The following is an 18,307-nucleotide window of genomic DNA, read 5'->3' on the forward strand; positions in this document are numbered from 1 at the left end:
AGAAAGGCACACTCTCAGTCGCGCGCAGGAAACAGGTCTGGCGACTTCCTAGGGTCCACTCACTCAGAGTGGTCTTACTCATTTTTCAGAATACAGGCCTGAAACAATTTCTAGACTGTTGACATCTAGTGGAAGCCATAGGAAGTACAATTTGAGTCGTAAATCATGGGATACTGTATAGGCATTCTATATAAAACTACAAACATAAACAAATCCCACTTCCTGGATGGACTTTTCTCAAGTTTTTGCCTGCCTCAGTTCTGTTATACTCATCGACATTATTTTAACAGTTTTGGAAACATTAGAGTGTTTTCTATCCAAATCTACCAATTATATGCATATCCTAGCTTCTGAGCCAGAGAAACAGGCAGTTTACTTTGGGCACGCTTTTCATCCGGAAGTGAAAATAGTGCCCCCTACCCTAGTGAGGATAAATGCCGTCCCTTGGGCTCGCTGTCCCACCTCTTCTGCCACAAATCTATCTTTCCCGGTCATACTGTCTGAACTAACTTGACTGTGTATCAGGGTTCCCCAAATGTCTGCACATTTAAATAATTATTTAGTTCATAAACGAGTTATGTAATTGTTAGACCTGATAAGGAGCTGTACCATTTTGAAAAACAACCACTTCAGGCTGCCATGACAGTCATGTTGTTTTATGTCATTTCAAATAGTTATAGTGCACAGTATTAATGGTTGGTGCAGGATATGTGCTATTAGACTGCCCCCACCCCCCCAAAAGGAAATGAATACAAAAAACGATGTTTGTCTGAAGCTGAAAAAGACAGGAAATTCAAAAGCTAATTTGACCTATGCACTAACAAGGCTTTTCAGGATAAACAGCTTGACTACTGCTAGAGTACTGCAGCTGTATCGATCTACTGTACTTCAACAACAGATGTACTAACATTGGATGGGTTGATTAGGACTCAAACCTTCTCTCAAACAGCCTAATACATACTCTCAGAGTAGGTTTACCATATTAATGTTTTTGGTAATGTAAATGCATTTTTTTCATTTAAGACACACATGAAATCTGCCATTTGGGAATCTGTTCGTAATCTTGATTGAAAAAAATGATCAATAATATTTGACCTTTTATTTAACTAGGCAAGTCAATTCTTATTTACAACGACTGCCTACCCCGCCTAAACCCTAACCTGGATGACGCTGTGTCAATTGTGCGCCGCTCTATGGGACTCCCAATCACAGCTGGTTGTGATACAGCCTGGAATCGAACCAGGGTCTGTGGTGATGCCTCTAGCACCGAGATACAGTGCCTTAGACTGCTGAGCCACTCGGGAGCCCGTTGATATACACTACCATTCAAAAGTTTGGGGTCACTTAGAAATGTACTCGCTTTTGAAAGAAAAGCACATTTTCTGTCCATTAAAATAACATAAAATTGATCAGAAATACAGTGTAGACATTGTTAATGTTGTAAATGACTATTGTAGCTGGAAACGGCAGATTTTGAAGGGAATATCAACAGAGGCCCATTATCAGTAACCATCACACCTGTGTTCCAATGGCATGCTGTGTTAGTTAATTCAAGTTTATCATTTTAAAAGGCTAATTGATCATTAGCTGTGTAATTATATTAGCACAGCTGAAAACTGTTGTTCTGATTAAAGAAGCAATAAAACTGGCATTCTTTAGGCTAGGTGACTATCTGGAGCATCAGCATTTGCGGGTTCGATTATAGGATCAAAACGGCCAAAAACAAAGACCTTTCTTCTGAAACTCCTCAGTCTATTCTTGTTCTGAGAAAGGAAGGCTAATCCATGCGAGAAATTGCCAAGAAACTGAAGATCTCGTACAACGCTGTGTACTACTCCAATCACAGAACAGCACAAAGTGGCTCTAACCAGAATAGAAAGAGGAGTGGGAGGCACAACATGTGAACTTTCATGTGCCTTAATAACACACTTGTTTGCCATCTGTAAATACAAATAAAATTGTTAAATTACGAGCCTTGTTGGTTAAGCCACAGAAAAAGTGAGCAACCTTCTCGCTGGCCATGATTGGCTGAGATACTTAAAAAAAAAAAAATTGTGTAGTGGAGCTGCGTAAGTGTGGCTCTCCACTTTCTGGAGGATCAAGTTTTGAAATCAGTGGAATTAGAGTTTGATAGCTAAAGAGATGGAGGAAACACCTGTCTCTGGATTACATCTTCAAACTAAGGGCATTCCTGACAGTGAGATGCGTCCATACACAATGATGTATACAGGTAAGATAGTCTAGCGTTAGCTAGCTAACGTTACATTTTCAGACATTACACGTTTTCTAATTTTGACAGAAAGTGATTTCATTTCAAGCTAAAGTGTACTGTTAGCTAGCTAGCAAATGTTAGCTGGCTGGCTCCCTAGCTGACGTTATTATTCATTTCTCAGAGCCGTGTGCTGTTCTAGTTAAAGCCTAATGTTAGCTAGTTAACATTGAACATGGTTGGTTAGCTCCCAGCACTGTGGCATTATTGGCACTGTTAATTGTTTAACTAGCTAACGTTGGCTGGCTGGCTCGTTAGTTAACATTACGTGATCTGTGTACAACACCCGTTGAATTTGGCCCTTGTCAGTTAACATCGGCAAAAAAGCGTAATGAAATTGTTGCCAGCAGAGCTGGTTAGGCTGTTTTCATGTTATCCAGAGGTAAACAAATCATCGGCCAGAGCGTCAAGTGTGCACTTCGAGAGCGAAACGAGATGGGTGGGGCTAAAGTTTAGGGTGAGGGTGTGAACGATGTTTATCAACTTTCAAAGCAGAACTACTTTCCCATTGTTCCTCAAATGCAATGTATGATATGCCATTTTGTAGCTCTGAGTCTCTACTTTTATATAATGTAAAAAAACACCATTTCGCTTCATAAGACAGAATCCAGGTGGTGAGTCACATATGTTCATGCCTGTGTGTATGAACGCATGTGTGTGTTTGCGCACGTTTGTGTACATATGAGTGGTGTGTGTGTTTGTGTGTGTGTGTTTGTGTGTAAAAGAGTGTGTGCATATGTAAATATATTGGCACCCTTGCAATTAAATAATGTATTCTAAAATAAGTCAAATAAATACAAATATGACTAAATTAAGCATTCAAAGAAAGGAACACCCATACTGTAAGGTTGCTTTAATGCCTCTGGTACTGGGGGCCTTGAAGGTCTGCAAGACATCATAGTATGTCTTCAATCAGCAGATTATCAAGGTATTTTGGAGTGCAAAGTTCAACCTAGTGTCCAAAAACTGGTTCTCTGTTGAAGGTTGTGGGTCTTCCAGCAGGACAACCACTTAAACACACATCAAAAGGCACCCAGGATTGGTTCAGTAATAAACACTGGACTGTTCTGGAGTGCCCAGAGATGAGTCCAGATCCGAATTCCATCAAAAACCCTCATGGCGAGATCTGACAAAAGCAGCTGGTGGAAGGCACCACTCAAACTTTGAAGAATTGGTGCAGTTTGCAGCTGAACAGTGGGCCAAATTGCCAGTAGAAAAGATCCAGCAAGCTCATTGATGGCTGCAATAAGCATTTTTTTGCAGTTATCTTAGCCAAAGGCTGTTTAACTAAGTATTAGCTCCTGGGTGCAAATAAGTTTGTCCATACCAATCCAATAACAAAGTGTGGAGACCAAACGGTTTTTTCAATTTCATCTTATTTCATAAGAAATAGGGAATTAGTTAAGGAAAGTGCAAGGTGTCAATATACCCATATGGACAAATTGTTATATGATCTAGCTGAAACTTGTAAGTAATACATTGGCATCAAATACACATACAAGATCTGTAATGGATTCTTGTAATGTCTGACTTATATGGATGGGCAAGCTTTAGCCAAACAGAAATGTGGCATATGCTGTATAAAAGCCTTTTGAGAGACATGTAAAGGTCTTACATACATGGAACATACACATTTCAAAGCACTTGGATCACAGTAATAACAGAGGCTAATTTCATGATTAATTGTATTTGTATTTGCATATTTGTTGTGTAAAGCATTTACTACTCTTCACTTGTGTTATGAGGTATTCATTGAAATCCTCAAACATAAAGGCTGATAGGGCCCACGAAGGACCCCAGTGTACTACACTTTGGCTTAGAGGCAGAAGTGAATGAACATTGAATGTAATGTGCACTTCTCCATACAGTGACCCTACACCTCCAACAAAGTACACTAATGCCTTGTGGGTGTAATCGATCTGCCCTACAATTATTTCAAACCCCAACAGAGTGCTTACTCCTTCTATCAGCAAAGCCCAATGAGAGTGATACATCTGTGGGGGTATGGCTTTCAGGACTGGCAAGCTATAGTAGAGAAACCAGCGTTGCCACTTGTGAGCTTTCTGGAATTTTGCTTTCAGTTACTGATCTTGGAACTCAAGCAATACTATCTGGAGGTTTTATAGACAGAAGGTGTATGTCAATTATCTGGGTTTAATGTACCATAGTGTGCATAACTTTTGGAATCAATCCATAAAGTGGCCATCTGTCTGCACACTCCAAGTAACACACAGTGCATGCAGTTAGGGACCATTCCATTGATCAAATCAAACGTAGGACTTTTGCTACCGCATCACAAACATAACATAATGAGAGTTGCACATTCCTCCACAAAAGTGGAGTAGCAGGTCCTATAGCTATTTGGATGCAAACCACACAAAAGCACATGCTGATCTCTTTTTAAAATTTTTGACTAGTAACTAGTTAAGAACAAATTATTTTCAATGACGGCCTAGGAACAGTGGGTTAACTGCCTTGTTCAGGGTCAGAACGACAGATTTTGACCTTGTCAGCTTGGGGATTTGATCTTGCAACCTTTCAGTTACTAGTCCAACGCTCTAAACACTAGGCTACCTGCCGCCCCATAAGGCTACCTGCCGGCACTAAGAGCTCTACTCTCTGGGGGTATTTCATTGACACAACACAGTATTGGCCAAATACTGAATTTGGAGGGCTGAAAGACTCATGTACCATCACAATTAAATGTAAGGGACAAGGAATCATCATCACTATATGTCTTCAAGGTCTGATATAAAAGTGCCATCACCTATATTTAAGTGATAATGTCAGAGAAACCAGTGTTTGGAAGATATATGTGACTAATTTCAGGAAACTAGGTGTATGTCGATAATGGCGCCGGAGAGATGGCTGCCATTTTACGGGCTTCTAACCAACTGCTATTTTTCTTAGTTTTTCACATTGTTTGTAACTCATTTTGTACATAATGTTGCTGCTACCATCTCTAATGACCGAAAAGAGCATTTACTCACCTCGAACAAGACCAAAAAAATTATTAAATGAGTCTTGCGCAAAGGATATACTGCTGTGTCGAGACAAAACCAAATCCTAGTCATCCGTGTGAAGAAAAGACGTACAAAAAGGGGGAGGAGGGCGGGGTGCCTTGTAAGAATTTGCCGACGAGTAGGTAAACCACCACGATCCTCTGCATTATTGGCCAACGTGCAATCATAGGGGAAAAAACTAGACGATCTACGATTAAGACTATCTTACCAACGGGACATTAAAAACTGTAATATCTTATGTTTCACCGAGACGTGGCTGAACAACGACACAAATAATATAGAGCTGGCTGGCTTCTCAGTGCATCGGCAGGACAGAGAAGGGACGTCTGGTAAGACGAGGAATGGAGGTGTGTGTCTATTTGTCAATAACTCCTGGTGGTCTAATATTAAAGAAGTCCTGAGGTATTGCTCGCCTGAGGTAGAATACCTCTTGATAAGCTGTAGACCACAATATCTACCAAGAGATTTCTCATCTATATTATTTGTAGCCATCTATTTACAACCACAAACCGATGCTGGCACTAAGACCTGTATAAGGCCATAAGCAAACAAGAAAATTATCATCCAGGTGGTGCTCCTAGTGGCCTGGGACTTTAATGCAGGCAAACTTAAATCTAATTTACCTAATTTCTACCAGCATGTCACATGTGAAACCAGAGGGGAAAAAAGTAGAGACCACCTTTACTCCACACACAAAGACGCATACAAACCTCTCCCTCTCTCTTCATTTGACAAATCTGATCATAATACTATCATCCTGATTCCTGCTTACAAGCAAAAACCAAAGCAGGAAGTATCAGTGACTCGCTCAATACGGAAGTGGTCAGATGACGCAAATGTTACAATACTGGACTGTTTTGCTACCAGTGGAATATGTTACGAGATTCATCCAATTGCATTGAGGAGTATGCCACCTCAGTCACCGGCTTCATCAATAAGTGCATTGACGACGACGTTCCCACAGTGACCGTACGTACATATCCCAGCCAGATGCAATGGATTACAGGCAACATCCGCACCAAGCTAAAGAGCAGAGCTGCCACTTTCAAGGAGCGGGACACTAATCCGGACGCTTATAAGAAACCCCGCTATGCCCTCAGATGAACCATCAAACATGCAATGACTCAATACAGGACTAAGATTGAATCCTACTACACCGGCTCTGATACTTGTCGGATGTGGCAGGGCTTGAAAACAATTATGTACTACAAAGGGAACCCAGCCGCGAACTGCCCAGTGACATGAGCCTACCTTTCATGCTCACTTCGAAGCAAGCAACACTGAAGCATGCATGAGAGCATCAGCTGTTCCAGACGGCATGTGTGATCATGCTCTCCATAGCCGATGTGAGCAAGACCTTTAAACAGGTCAACATTCACAAAGCCGTGGGGCCAGATGGGTTACCAGGACATGTAGTCAAAGCATATGTGGACCAACTAGCAAGTGTCTTCACCATAGTACCGACAAAGCTCATCACTAAGCTAAGGACCCTGGGACTAAACACCTCCCGCTGCAACTGGATCCCGGACTTCCTGATGGGCCACCCCCAGGTGGTAAGAGTGGGAAACAACACATCTGCCACGCTGATCCTAAACACTGGGTCCCCTCAAGGGTGCGTGCTTAGTCCCCTCCTGTACTCCCTGTTCACCCACGACTGTGTGGACAAGCACGACTCCAACACCATCATTAAGTTTGCTGATGACAGTGGTAGCCCTGATCACCGACAACGATGAGGGAGCCTACAGGGAGGAGGTCAGAGACCTGGCAGTGTGGTGCCAGGACAACAACCTCTCCCTCAATGTGAGCAAGACAAAGGAGCTGTCTGTGGACTATAGGAAAAGGAGGCCCCCATTAACATATACGGGGCTGAAGTGGAGCAGGTAGAGAGTTTCAAGTTCCTTGCTGTCCACATCACCAAACACACCATGACAGTTGTGAAGAGGGCACAACAATACCTTTTCCCCTTCAGGAGACTGAAAAGATTTGGCATGGGTCCCCAGATCCTCAAGCGCATGGGTCCCCAGGTCCTGCACCATCAATAGCATCACCGCCTGGTATGGTAACTGCTCGGCATCTGACTGTAAGGCACAACAGAGGGTAGTGCATACGGCCCAGTACATCACTTGGGCCAAGCTTTCTGCCATCCAGGACCTCTATACCAGGCGGGGTCAGAGGAAGGCCCAAAAAATTGTCAAGGACTCCAGTCACCCAAATCATGGACTGGTTTCTCTGCTACCGCATGGCAAGCGGTACCGGAGCGGCAAGCGGTCTAGGACAAAAAGGCTCATTAACAGCTTCTACCCCCAAACCATAAGACTGCTGCACAATTAATCAAATGGCCACCAGACTATTTACATTGTCCCTTTGTATTTACACCGTTGCTACTCGCTGTTTATTATCTATGCATAGTCACTTTACAAATTACCTTGACTAACCTGTATCCCTACACATTGACTCGGTACCGGTAACCCCTGTATATATATATATATTTTTTTTTACTTTAGTTTATTTTTACTCTATTTCTTGAACTGCATTGTTGGTTAAGGGCTTGTAAGTAAGCATTTCAAGGTAAGGTCTACACCCATTGTATTTTGGCGCATGTGACAATTAAATTATTATTTTTCCCTCTGGAACACTTCTTCACAGGAGAGCCATTTGAATGTAAACTTTTTATGTCTTCTGGAACATGTGATCTTTCATGTGCTTTAATAACAAAGTGTATGCCATCTGTAAATACGAATAAAATGGTTACATTACGAGCCTAGTTGGTTTAGCTACAGAAAAAGTCGGGGAAAATTCCCACTAGCAGTGATTGGCTGAGATAATGGGTGCCGAGAGATGAGTTTGATTGGTCTGCCATGTAGCTCGCTTCTGTCTATAACATGAGCTGGTCAGTATGTGTTGGTGATCCTTTCTAACGCAGCTTTTTTGAAAGATTTCACGTAGTAGAACTGCGTAAGTGTTGCTCTCCACTTTCTGGATTACCGAGTTTTGAAATCAGTGGAATTAGAGTATGATAGCTAAGGAAAGGGAGTAAATGCTAGCGTTTGATTGCAAATATGCAGATTGAGTTGAAAAGAGAACACACAGTTGTATAAAACAACTGTAGCCAGATTACATCTTCAAACTAAGGCAACCATGGTCATCCATGACTGAGAGGGAGAAGTGTCTAGCCAGCTACATTTTCAGATATTACACGTTTCTAATTTTGTCTGAAAGTAGTTTTCATTTCAAGTTAAAGCGTAATGTTAGCTCGCTTGCTAACGTTAGCTGGCTGGCTCGCTAGCTGACGTTTCATGTATGATCTCTGTAGCAAAGTTATTTGTATCTCAGAGCTATTTGCATTGCTAGTTATAACCTAATGTTAGCCCGCTAGCTAACATTGAACCTGGTTGGTTAACTACCTGTAGATTCATGCAGGTTAGTAATGTCATGAGTTGGGATTATGTTTAGTTGTTTAGCCTGCTAGCTAGATGTCTAAACAATGTTTATGATGTCACTGCGACAACTGTCAATAGACGTAGCAGGTAAATTCGCTCTCGCTATCTACTCCAGTGTGCAGAATAACTGACGAATTTACGAACGCTCAACACTCATTGAATATGGCCGGTGTCAGTAAACGTTGGCAAAAAATGCCTAATGAAATTGTTGCCAGCAGCACAGTTGCAGTCACCAACGCTCTGGATAACATAAAAACATTCTACCCAGCTCTGCTAAGGCAAGTAAAATGGCCAGAGTGAGCTGTTCCCTCATTTGTGTCTGGGAGTAGCTAGCAAGCTAGCCAACGTTAGCCAGTTAGCTTGAGTGCTTGCCTTACTCCTCGGCCAGAGTGTCCAGTGTGCACTCTGAACGCGCTGAGAGCGAAAGATTCTGAATTTATGAAAGGACCATCTGACAACGCTCTGAGTTTACACACTCTGAGCACACTCTGGCACTCCAAATTTAATTTACAAACACACCCGTAGCATAAACCAGCGTTTAGTCTTGAAATTTGACCTGTGAAATTGTGTGAATCCTTAAATGTGAATCCTTAAAGAGCTGGGTGGGGTTAAAGCTTAAGAAGGTGTGTGCGATGCTGAATGAGTGTAGCTTATTCATGATTTCGACTAACTGGGAAACGCTGCCTCCCTGTCTTTCTTCCCGACTCCCTACACATTCATTACTATGGGACAGCTGGAGATCGAACTTGAATATTGAAACATTGTTGCAAATGTCGGAGAGGCAGACAGCAAGGTTTATACAAATCTCTGCTGTTGAAAACGAAATGTTAGTCTAAAAGAAAAGTGCGATAATGTCTAGATGATTTTTATAGTGGAGATAAAGTTTATAAAGTGCCTGGCTGGGCTGAAGAAACAGTGGATCGCGCAGTCAGATGGAACAGAGTAAATAGGCATTTTAACTTCATAGATTTAGCTATTGGTAACTTGTGGAATAGACACCGGCTGGAATGCGGTTTTAACCAATCAGCATTCAGGATTAGACCCACCCGTTGTGTAACATGCATTACATGTCTATTATTGTCAACAGAACGAAAACATAGCTCATGCATACCCTGATTTTCAAGAATATATTTCAGTTGATCATTCAATTGGACATTGACCAAAAAATGTCCTTCCTCTAAAAAGTTTTTCACTGTTACGGACGAGGACACACGTGAGTGCTTCTTCTTCAGTTTGTGAATTGCCAAGGTACTTTGTACATACTCTGCAGTGATGATTACATTCAAGATGATCTACAAAACCAGCTAGTGGCTTCTCTAAAAAACATACTTACTTGCTGGAACTGCACTTGTCCCTGCAGAATGTAACCGTAGAAGTGTCAGGAAGTCTTCCACCAACACACCAGTAGTGTCTCGTCTCAAAGCAAAGGAGAGAATCGAGACGTGACTCCACACGTCCTCTGTTTCTTGAGGGACACTGTCCTACAAATGACAGGAAACAATATTATACGCTTTATGTACGTTGAGTTTGATTTTAGTTTTCTAATACTACAATATAACCTATAAGAAAGCCACAACACACATGACGGAAACATGAAATGAGAATGATAGAGAGAGAGAGGGAGGGTAAGAGTGTTTTCAGTAGTGTGCATTTTGTCATTAATTTGTTTGTCTGTCTTTAAGTTAAATAAGTCAGTTAACTTTGATTATTTCATGTCATACAACTTTATTTATTTAGCTTTCTCTACTGTCTATCACTCACCTGGGCCCATGTGAACCGTGTTGCTATTTTATCGGTGTTTGGTTTGCTGACAATCTCATCAATATCCTTGGTAAGAAAGAAAAAAAACTCATAAAAAGCATTCCAATAATGTTAATATATGAAGGCTTTACTCTGTTGGGTGCTCTCGCGATTTGAAAAACACGAGAGAGAGAGAGTGTGAGAGAAATAAAGAAGTGTCTTTCCTCTAAAGGAGTGTGAGAGAGGGGGAGAGAGAACGAGGGGGAGAGGGCAAGAGAGAGAGAAATAAATACTAGTTGACCCTGTGGTAATACCAACATATTTTACTATTTTGGATAACATACAATGATGTATAATGCCAATCTACCAATGGGCCACATGTCACGCCCTGGCCTTAGTTATCTATGTTTTCTTTATTATTTTAGTTAGGTCAGGGTGTGACATGGGGGATGTTTGTGTGTTTTTGTCTCGTCTAGGGTGTTTGTATTGTCTAGGGGGTGTTTGTAGAGTTCATGGGGTTGTGTTCATTGTAGGTGTTTATGTAAGTCTATGGTTGCCTAGATTGGTTCTCAATTAGAGACAGCTGTCTATCGTTGTCTCTGATTGGGAGCCATATTTAGGCAGCCATAGTCATTAGGTAGGTTGTGGGTGATTGTCTATGTCTAAGTTGCCTGTGTCTGCACTTATTGTTTATATAGCTTCACGTTCGTCGGTTTGTTGTTTTGTTTAGTTTGTCAGTGTCGTTTCGTTTCGTTTTCGTCTTCAAATAAAGAGAAGATGTATTGTTATCACGCTGCGCCTTGGTCCTCCTCTCTTCCACAATACGACGATCGTGACAGAATCACGCACCACACTCGGACCATGCAGCGTGGTAAGCGGCAGCAGCAGCAGGAGCAGCGATCGCAGGACTTATGGAATTGGGAGGAAATTCTGGACAGCGGAGGACCCTGGGCACAACCGGGTGAATATCGCCCCCCTCGTGAAGAGCTGGAGGCTGCTAAATCCGAGAGGCGGTGGTATGAGGAGGCACGGAAGCGAGGCTGGAAGCCTGAGAGCCAGCCCCAAAAATTTCTTGGGGGGGGGTGGCTAAAAGGGAGTGTGGCGAAGTCAGGTAGGAGACCTGCGCCAACTCCCCGTGATTACCGTGGAGAGCAAGAGTACGGGCAGACACAGTGTTATGCGAAGAGCGCACGGTGTCCCCTGTACGTGTGCTTAGCCCGGTGCGGTACATTCCAGCTCCACGTGTCGGCCGGGCTAGAGTGGGCATCGAGCCAGGTGCCATGAAGCCGGCTCAACGTATCTGGCCTCCAGTACGTCTCCTCGGGCCGGTGTACATGGCACTAGCCTTACGCTTGGTGTCCCCGGTTCGCCAGCCCAGTGCGGGCTATTCCACCTCGCCGCATTGGCCTGGCTACGGGGAGCATTAAACCAGGTAAGGTTGGGCAGGCTCGGTGCTTAAGAGCTCCTGTACGCCTTCACGGTCCGGTATATCCGGCGCCACCTCCTCGCCCCAGCCCAGTACCACCAGTGCCTACACCACGCAACAGGCTTCCAGTGCGTCTCCAGAGCCCTGTTCCTCCTCCACGCACTCGCCCTGTGGTGCGTGTCTCCAGCCCGGTACCACCAGTTCCGGCACCACGCACCAAGCCTCCTGTGCATCTCCAGAGCCCTGTGCACCCTGTTGCTGCTCCCCGCACTAGCATTGAGGTGGGTGTCCTTAGCCCGGTACCACCAGTTCCGGCACCACGTACCAGGCCTACTGTGCGCCTCAGCCGGCCAGAGTCTGCCGTCTGCCCAGCGCCGCCTGCGCTGTCCGTCTGCCCAGCGCCGTTTGAGCTGCCCGCCTACCCAGCGTCATCTGAGCTGCCCGTCTGCCCAGCGCCGTCTGAGCTGCCTGCCTGCCCAGCGCCATCTGAGCCGTCCGTCTGTCCCGAGCCGTCAGAGCCGCCCGTCTGTCCCGAGCCGTCAAAGCCGTCCGTCAGTCAGGAGCCGCTAGAGCCGTCCGTCAGTCAGGAGCCGCCAGAGCCGTCCGCCAGACAGGAGCCGCCAGAGCCGCCCGCCAGTCAGGAGCCGCCAGAGCCGCCCGCCAGTCAGGAGCCGCCAGAGCCGCCCGCCAGTCAGGAGCCGCCAGAGCCGCCCGCCAGTCAGGAGCTGCCAGAGCCGCCCGCCAGTCAGGAGCTGCCAGAGCCGCCCTTCAGTCCGGAGCTGCCCCTCAGTCCGGAGCTGCCCCTCAGTCCGGAGCTGCCCCTCAGTCCGGAGCTGCCCCTCAGTCCGGAGCTGCCCCTCAGTCCGGAGCTGCCACTCAGTCCGGAGCTGCCCCTCCGTCCAGTGGCGCCCTCTACGATGGTCTTCAGTCCGGGACTCGCTGCAAGGGTCCTGGTTCCTGGGAGGCCACCTAAGCGGGTATTGACTATGGTGGAGTGGGGTCCAGGTCCCGCACCCGAGCCGCCGCCGTAGGAAGGCCCACCCGGACCCTCCCCTTCTGTGTCAGGTTTTGCGGCCGGAGTCCGCACCTTTGGGGGGGGGGGGGGGGGGGGGGGAATACTGTCATGCCCTGGCCTTAGTTATCTTTGTTTTCTTTATTATTTTAGTTAGGTCAGGGTGTGACATGGGGGATGTTTGTGTGTTTTTGTCTCATCTAGGGTGTTTGTATTGTCTAGGGGGTGTTTGTAGAGTTCATGGGGTTGTGTTCATTGTAGGTGTTTATGTAAGTCTATGGTTGCCTAGATTGGTTCTCAGTTAGAGACAGCTGTCTATCGTTGTCTCTGATTGGGAGCCATATTTAGGCAGCCATAGTCATTAGGTAGGTTGTGGGTGATTGTCTATGTCTAAGTTGCCTGTGTCTGCACTTATTGTCTATATAGCTTCACGTTCGTCGGTTTGTTGTTTTGTTTAGTTTGTCAGTGTCGTTTCGTTTCGTCTCTGTCTTCAAATAAAGAGAAGATGTATTGTTATCACGCTGCGCCTTGGTCCTCCTCTCTTCCACAATACGACGATCGTGACACCACATCAGAGACCTTATGTTATCATATCAAAGGATTTACTCTGTTCTCACTCATGTGAAAAACATGAATGAGATGAGGGTGCAGAAAGAGAGAAGGGACAGGGGTATAAAAAGAGAGATATTAATAAAACAGACAAAGAGAGAGAGATTGAAATACTAGTTGACCCTGTGGTAATGCCAACATATGTAAATATTTAGGAAAACCAGTCAGTCATGATGGTATTCCATCATTCTAAAATGCCAATCTACCAACGAGCCGTATCAGAGACCTTAACAAACACAATCACTTAATTGGGGCAACCAGAACTAGCATATACAGTGCCTTCGGAAAGTATTATTAAGATCCATTGACCTTATTCTAAAATGGATTTAAAAAAATTACAAATCCTCAGCAATCTACACACAATACCACATATTAACAAAGGGAAAACAGGTTTTTAGAGAAATGTGCAAATCTATTAAACATAAAAACAGAAATAACTTAAGTATTTACTTTTGCATAAGTATTTAGGTGCCTCCTGTTTCCATTGATTATCCTTGATGTTTCTGCAACTTGATTGGACATGATTTGGAAAGGCACACAACTGTCTATATAAGGTTCCACGGTTGACAGTCCACAGTTGACAGTGCATGTCAGAGCAAAGACCAAGCCATGAGGTCAAAGAAAATGTTTGTAGATCTCCAAGACGGGATTGTGTCGAGGCACAGATCTGGGGAAGGGTACCAAAACATTTCTGTAGTATTGAAGGTCCCCAAGAACACAGTGGCCCCCATCATTCTAAAATTGAAGAATACTGGAACCACCAATACTCTTCCTAGAGCTGGCCGCCCAGCCAAACTGGGGAATCGGGGAAGAAGGGCCTTGGTCAGGGAGGTGACCCAGAACCCGATGGTCACTCTAACAGAGCACTATTCCTCTGTGAAGATGGGAGAACCTTCCAGATGGGAGAACCGCCCATTTGGTGCAGCACTCGACCAAATGGGCATTTATGCAAGCATGGCCAGACAGATGCCACTCCTCAGTAAAAGGCACATGACAGCCCACTTGGAGTTTGCCAAAAAGCACCTAAAGACTCTCAGACCATGAGAAACAAGATTCTCTGGTCTGATGAAACCAAGATTGAACTCTATGGCCTGAATGCTAAGTGTCACATCTGGAGGAAACCTGGCATCATACCTACTGTGAAGCATGGCGGTGGCAGAATCATGCTGTGGGGATGTTTTTCAGCGGCAGGGACTGGGAGACTAGTCAGGATCGAGGCAAAGATGAACAGAGCAAAGTACAGAGATATCCTTGACGAAAACCTGGACCTCAGACTGGGGCGAAGTTTCACCTTCCAACAGGACAACAACCCTAAGCATACAGCCAAGACAACGCAGGAGTAGTTTCAGGACAAGTCTCTGAATGTCCTTGAGTGGCCCAGCAAGAGCCCAGACTTGAACCCGATCAAAATCTCTGGAGAGACCTGAAAATACATGTGCAGTAACGCTCCTTTTCCAACCTGAAAAAGCTAAAGAGGATCTCCAGAGAAGAACGGGGAAAGATCTCCAAATACAAATCGAATCTTATTTGTCACATGCGCCAAATACTACAGGTGTAGACCTTACAGTGAAATGCTGACTTACAAGCCCTTAACCAACAATGCAGGTTTAAGAAAATACCCCCCCCTCCAAAAAAAAGTAAGAGATGAGAATAAAAATAATTAAAGAGCAGCAGTAAATAACAATAGCGGGGATATATACAGGGGGTGTGGTACAGAGTCAATGTGCGGGGGCACCGGTGTCGAGGTAATTGAGGTAATATGTACTGTACATGTAGGTAGGTAGAGTTATTAAAGTGACTATGCATAGATAATAACAGAGAGTAGCAGCAGCATAGAGGGGGGGGTGGGGGGCAATGCTAATAGTCTGGGTAGCCATTTGATTAGCTGTACAGGAGTCTTATGGCTTGTGGTACAAGCTGTTTAGGAGCCTCTTGGACCTAGACTTGGCGCTCCAGTACCGCTTGCCGTGCGGTAGCAGAGAACAGTCCACGAATAGGGTGGCTGGAGTCTTTGACAATTTTTAGGACCTTCCTCTGACACCGCCTGGCATAGAGGTCCTGGATGGCAGGAAGCTTGGCACCGGTGATGTACTGGACCGTATACACTACTCTCTGTAGAGTAGTGCAACTCTGTAGTTGCCATACCAGGCAGTGATGCAACCCGTCAGGATGCTCTCGATGGTGCAGCTGTAAAACCTTTTGAGGACCTGAGGACCCGTGCCAAATCTTTTCAGTCTCTTGAGGGGAATAGGTTTTGTCGTGCCCTTTTACAACTGTCTTGGTGTGCTTGGACCATGTCAGTTTGTTGGTGATGTGGAGGCCAAGGAATTTGAAGCTCTCAACCTGCTCCACTACAGCCCCGATGAGAATGGGGGTGTGCTTGGTCCTCCTTTTCCTGTAGTCCACAATTATCTCCTTTGTCTTGATCACATTGAGGGAGAGGTTGCACAACACAGTCAAGTCTCTGACCTCCTCTCTATAGGCTGTCTCATCATTGTCGGCGATCAGGCCTACCACTGTTGTGTCATTGGCAAACTTAATGATGGTGTTGGAGTCGTGCAGTCATGAGTGAACAGGGAGTAAGGAGGGGACTGAGCACGCACCCCTGGGGGGCCCCCGTGTTGAGGAACAGCATGGCAGATGTGTTGTTACCTACCCTTACCACCTGGAGACAGCCTGTCAGGAAGTCCAAGATCCAGTTGCAGAGGGAGGTGTTTAGTCCCAGGATCCTTAGTTTAGTGATGAGCTTTGAGGGCACTATGGTGTTGAACGCTAACCTGTAGTGAATGAATAGCATTCTCTTATAGGTGTTTCTTTTGTACCGTTGTGAAAGGTCAGTGTGGAGTGCAATGGAGATTGCATCATCTGTGGATCTGTTGTGGCGGTATGCAAATTGGAGTGGGTCTAGGGTTTCCGGGATAATGGTGTTGATGTGAGGCATAACCAGCCTTTCAAAGCATTTCATGGCTACATACTTGAGTGCTACACGTCGGTAGTCATTTAGGCAGGTTACCTTAGTCCCTGTTCCCAAGAATACTATGGTGGTCTGCTTGAAACATGTTGGTATTACAGACTCAGACAGGGAGAGGTTGAAAATGTCAGTGAAGACACTTGCCAAATTGGTCAGCGCATGCTCGGAGTACATGTCCTGGTAATCCGTCTGGCCCTGCAGCCTTGTGAATGTTGACCTGTTTAAAAGTCTTACTCACATTGGCGTGATCACACAGTCATCCGGAACAGCTGATGCTCTCATGCATGTTTCAGTGTTACTTGCCTCGAAGCGAGCATAGAAGTTATTTAGCTCGTCTGGTAGGCTCACGTCACTGGGCAGCTCTCAACTGTGCTTCCCTTTGTAGTCTGTAATAGTTTGCAAGCCCTGCCACATCCGACGGGTGTCGGAGCCGGTGTAGTACGACTCGATCTTAGTCCTGTATTGACGCTTTGCCTGTTTGATGGTTCGTCGGAGGGCATAGTGGGATTTCTTATAAGGTTCCGGGTTAGAGTCCCACTCTTTGAAAGCGGCAGCTCTACCCTTTAGCTCAATGCAAATGTTACCTGTAATTCATGGCTTCTGGTTGGGATATGTACGTACGGTCACTGTGGGGACGACGTCATCGATGCACTTATTGATGAAGCCAGTGACTGATGTGGTGTACTCCTCAATGCCATCGGAAGAATCCCGGAACATATTCCAGTCTGTGCTAGCAAAACTGTCCTGTAGTTTAGCATCTGCTTCATCTGACCACTTTTTTATAGACCGAGTCAGTGGTGCTTCCTGCTTTAATTTTTGCTTGTAAGCAGGAATGAGGAGGATAGAATTATGGTCAGATTTGCCAAATGGAGGGTGAGGGAGAGCTTTGTACACGTCTCTGTGTGTGGAGTAAAGGTGCTCTAGAGTTTTTGTCCCTCTGGTTGCACATTTAACATGCTGATAGGAATGAGGTGAAACTGATTTAAGTTTCCCCGCATTAAAGTCCCCGGCCACCAAGTGCACTGCCTCTGGATGAGCGTTTTCCTGTTTGCTAATGGCGGTATACAGCTCATTGAGTGCAGTTTTAGTGCCAGCATCGGTCTGTGGTGGTATGTAGACAGCTACGAAAAATACAGATGAAAACTCTCTTGGTAGATAGTGTGGACTACAGCTTATCATGAGATATTCTACTTCAGGCGAGCAAAACCTCGAGACTTCCTTAGATATCATGCACCAACTGTTGTTTACAAATATGCCCCCGCCCCGTGTCTTACCAGAGGCTGATTTTCTATCCTGCCAATAGAGTGTATAACCCGCCAGCTGTATCTTATTAATGTCGTCGTTCAGCCATGACTCTGTGAAACATAAGATATTACAGTTTTGAATGTCCCGTTGGTACGTACTTTCAGTTCATCCCATTTATTTTCCAGCGATTGAACGTTAGCTAGCAGTACTGAGGGCAAAGGCAGATTAGTCACTCATCGCCTGATCCTCACAAGGCACCCTGATCTCTTTTCCACAAAATCTCAGTTTCCTTCTCCAGCGAATGACGGGGATGAGGGTCAGTTCGAGTGTTTGGAGTATATCCTTCCCGTCTGACTCATTAAAGAAAAACTCATCATCCAATTTGAGGTGAGTAATTGCTCTTCTGATGTCCAGAAACTCTTTTCGATCATAAGAGACGGTAGCAGCAACATTATGTACAAAAGTTACAAACAAAGCGAAAAATCTAACAAAATATCATGGTTGGTTAAAAGCCAATAAAGCAGCAGCCATCCCCTCCAGCACCATCTCCTATCTCCATCTCAAGACATTAG

At 45.0% G+C, this 18,307-nt stretch overlaps 1 protein-coding gene and 1 long non-coding RNA gene across 10 annotated transcripts in view; both read right to left on the reverse strand.

Moving 5' to 3' along the window:
- The window catches only part of LOC129866629 (membrane-associated guanylate kinase, WW and PDZ domain-containing protein 2-like), a 274,270-nt gene that overhangs the window by 137,284 nt on the left and 118,679 nt on the right, over positions 1 to 18,307 (reverse strand). The window lies entirely within an intron of this gene.
- The window catches only part of LOC129866630 (uncharacterized), a 31,934-nt gene that overhangs the window by 11,607 nt on the left and 2,020 nt on the right, over positions 1 to 18,307 (reverse strand). The window contains exons 2-3 of one of the 3 annotated variants that reach the window (XR_008761503.1): positions 10,494 to 10,559; positions 10,066 to 10,213 (exon numbers count right to left, since the gene is read on the reverse strand). This is a non-coding gene — a long non-coding RNA (uncharacterized LOC129866630). Of the gene's footprint in view, positions 1 to 10,065; positions 12,371 to 18,307 lie in introns of those variants that run through there. The other 2 variants (XR_008761502.1, XR_008761501.1) reach the window with 2 other exon arrangements.

This window comes from Salvelinus fontinalis, chromosome 12 (genome assembly GCF_029448725.1).
Source record: "Salvelinus fontinalis isolate EN_2023a chromosome 12, ASM2944872v1, whole genome shotgun sequence".
Taxonomy (NCBI): Eukaryota; Metazoa; Chordata; class Actinopteri; order Salmoniformes; family Salmonidae; genus Salvelinus; species Salvelinus fontinalis.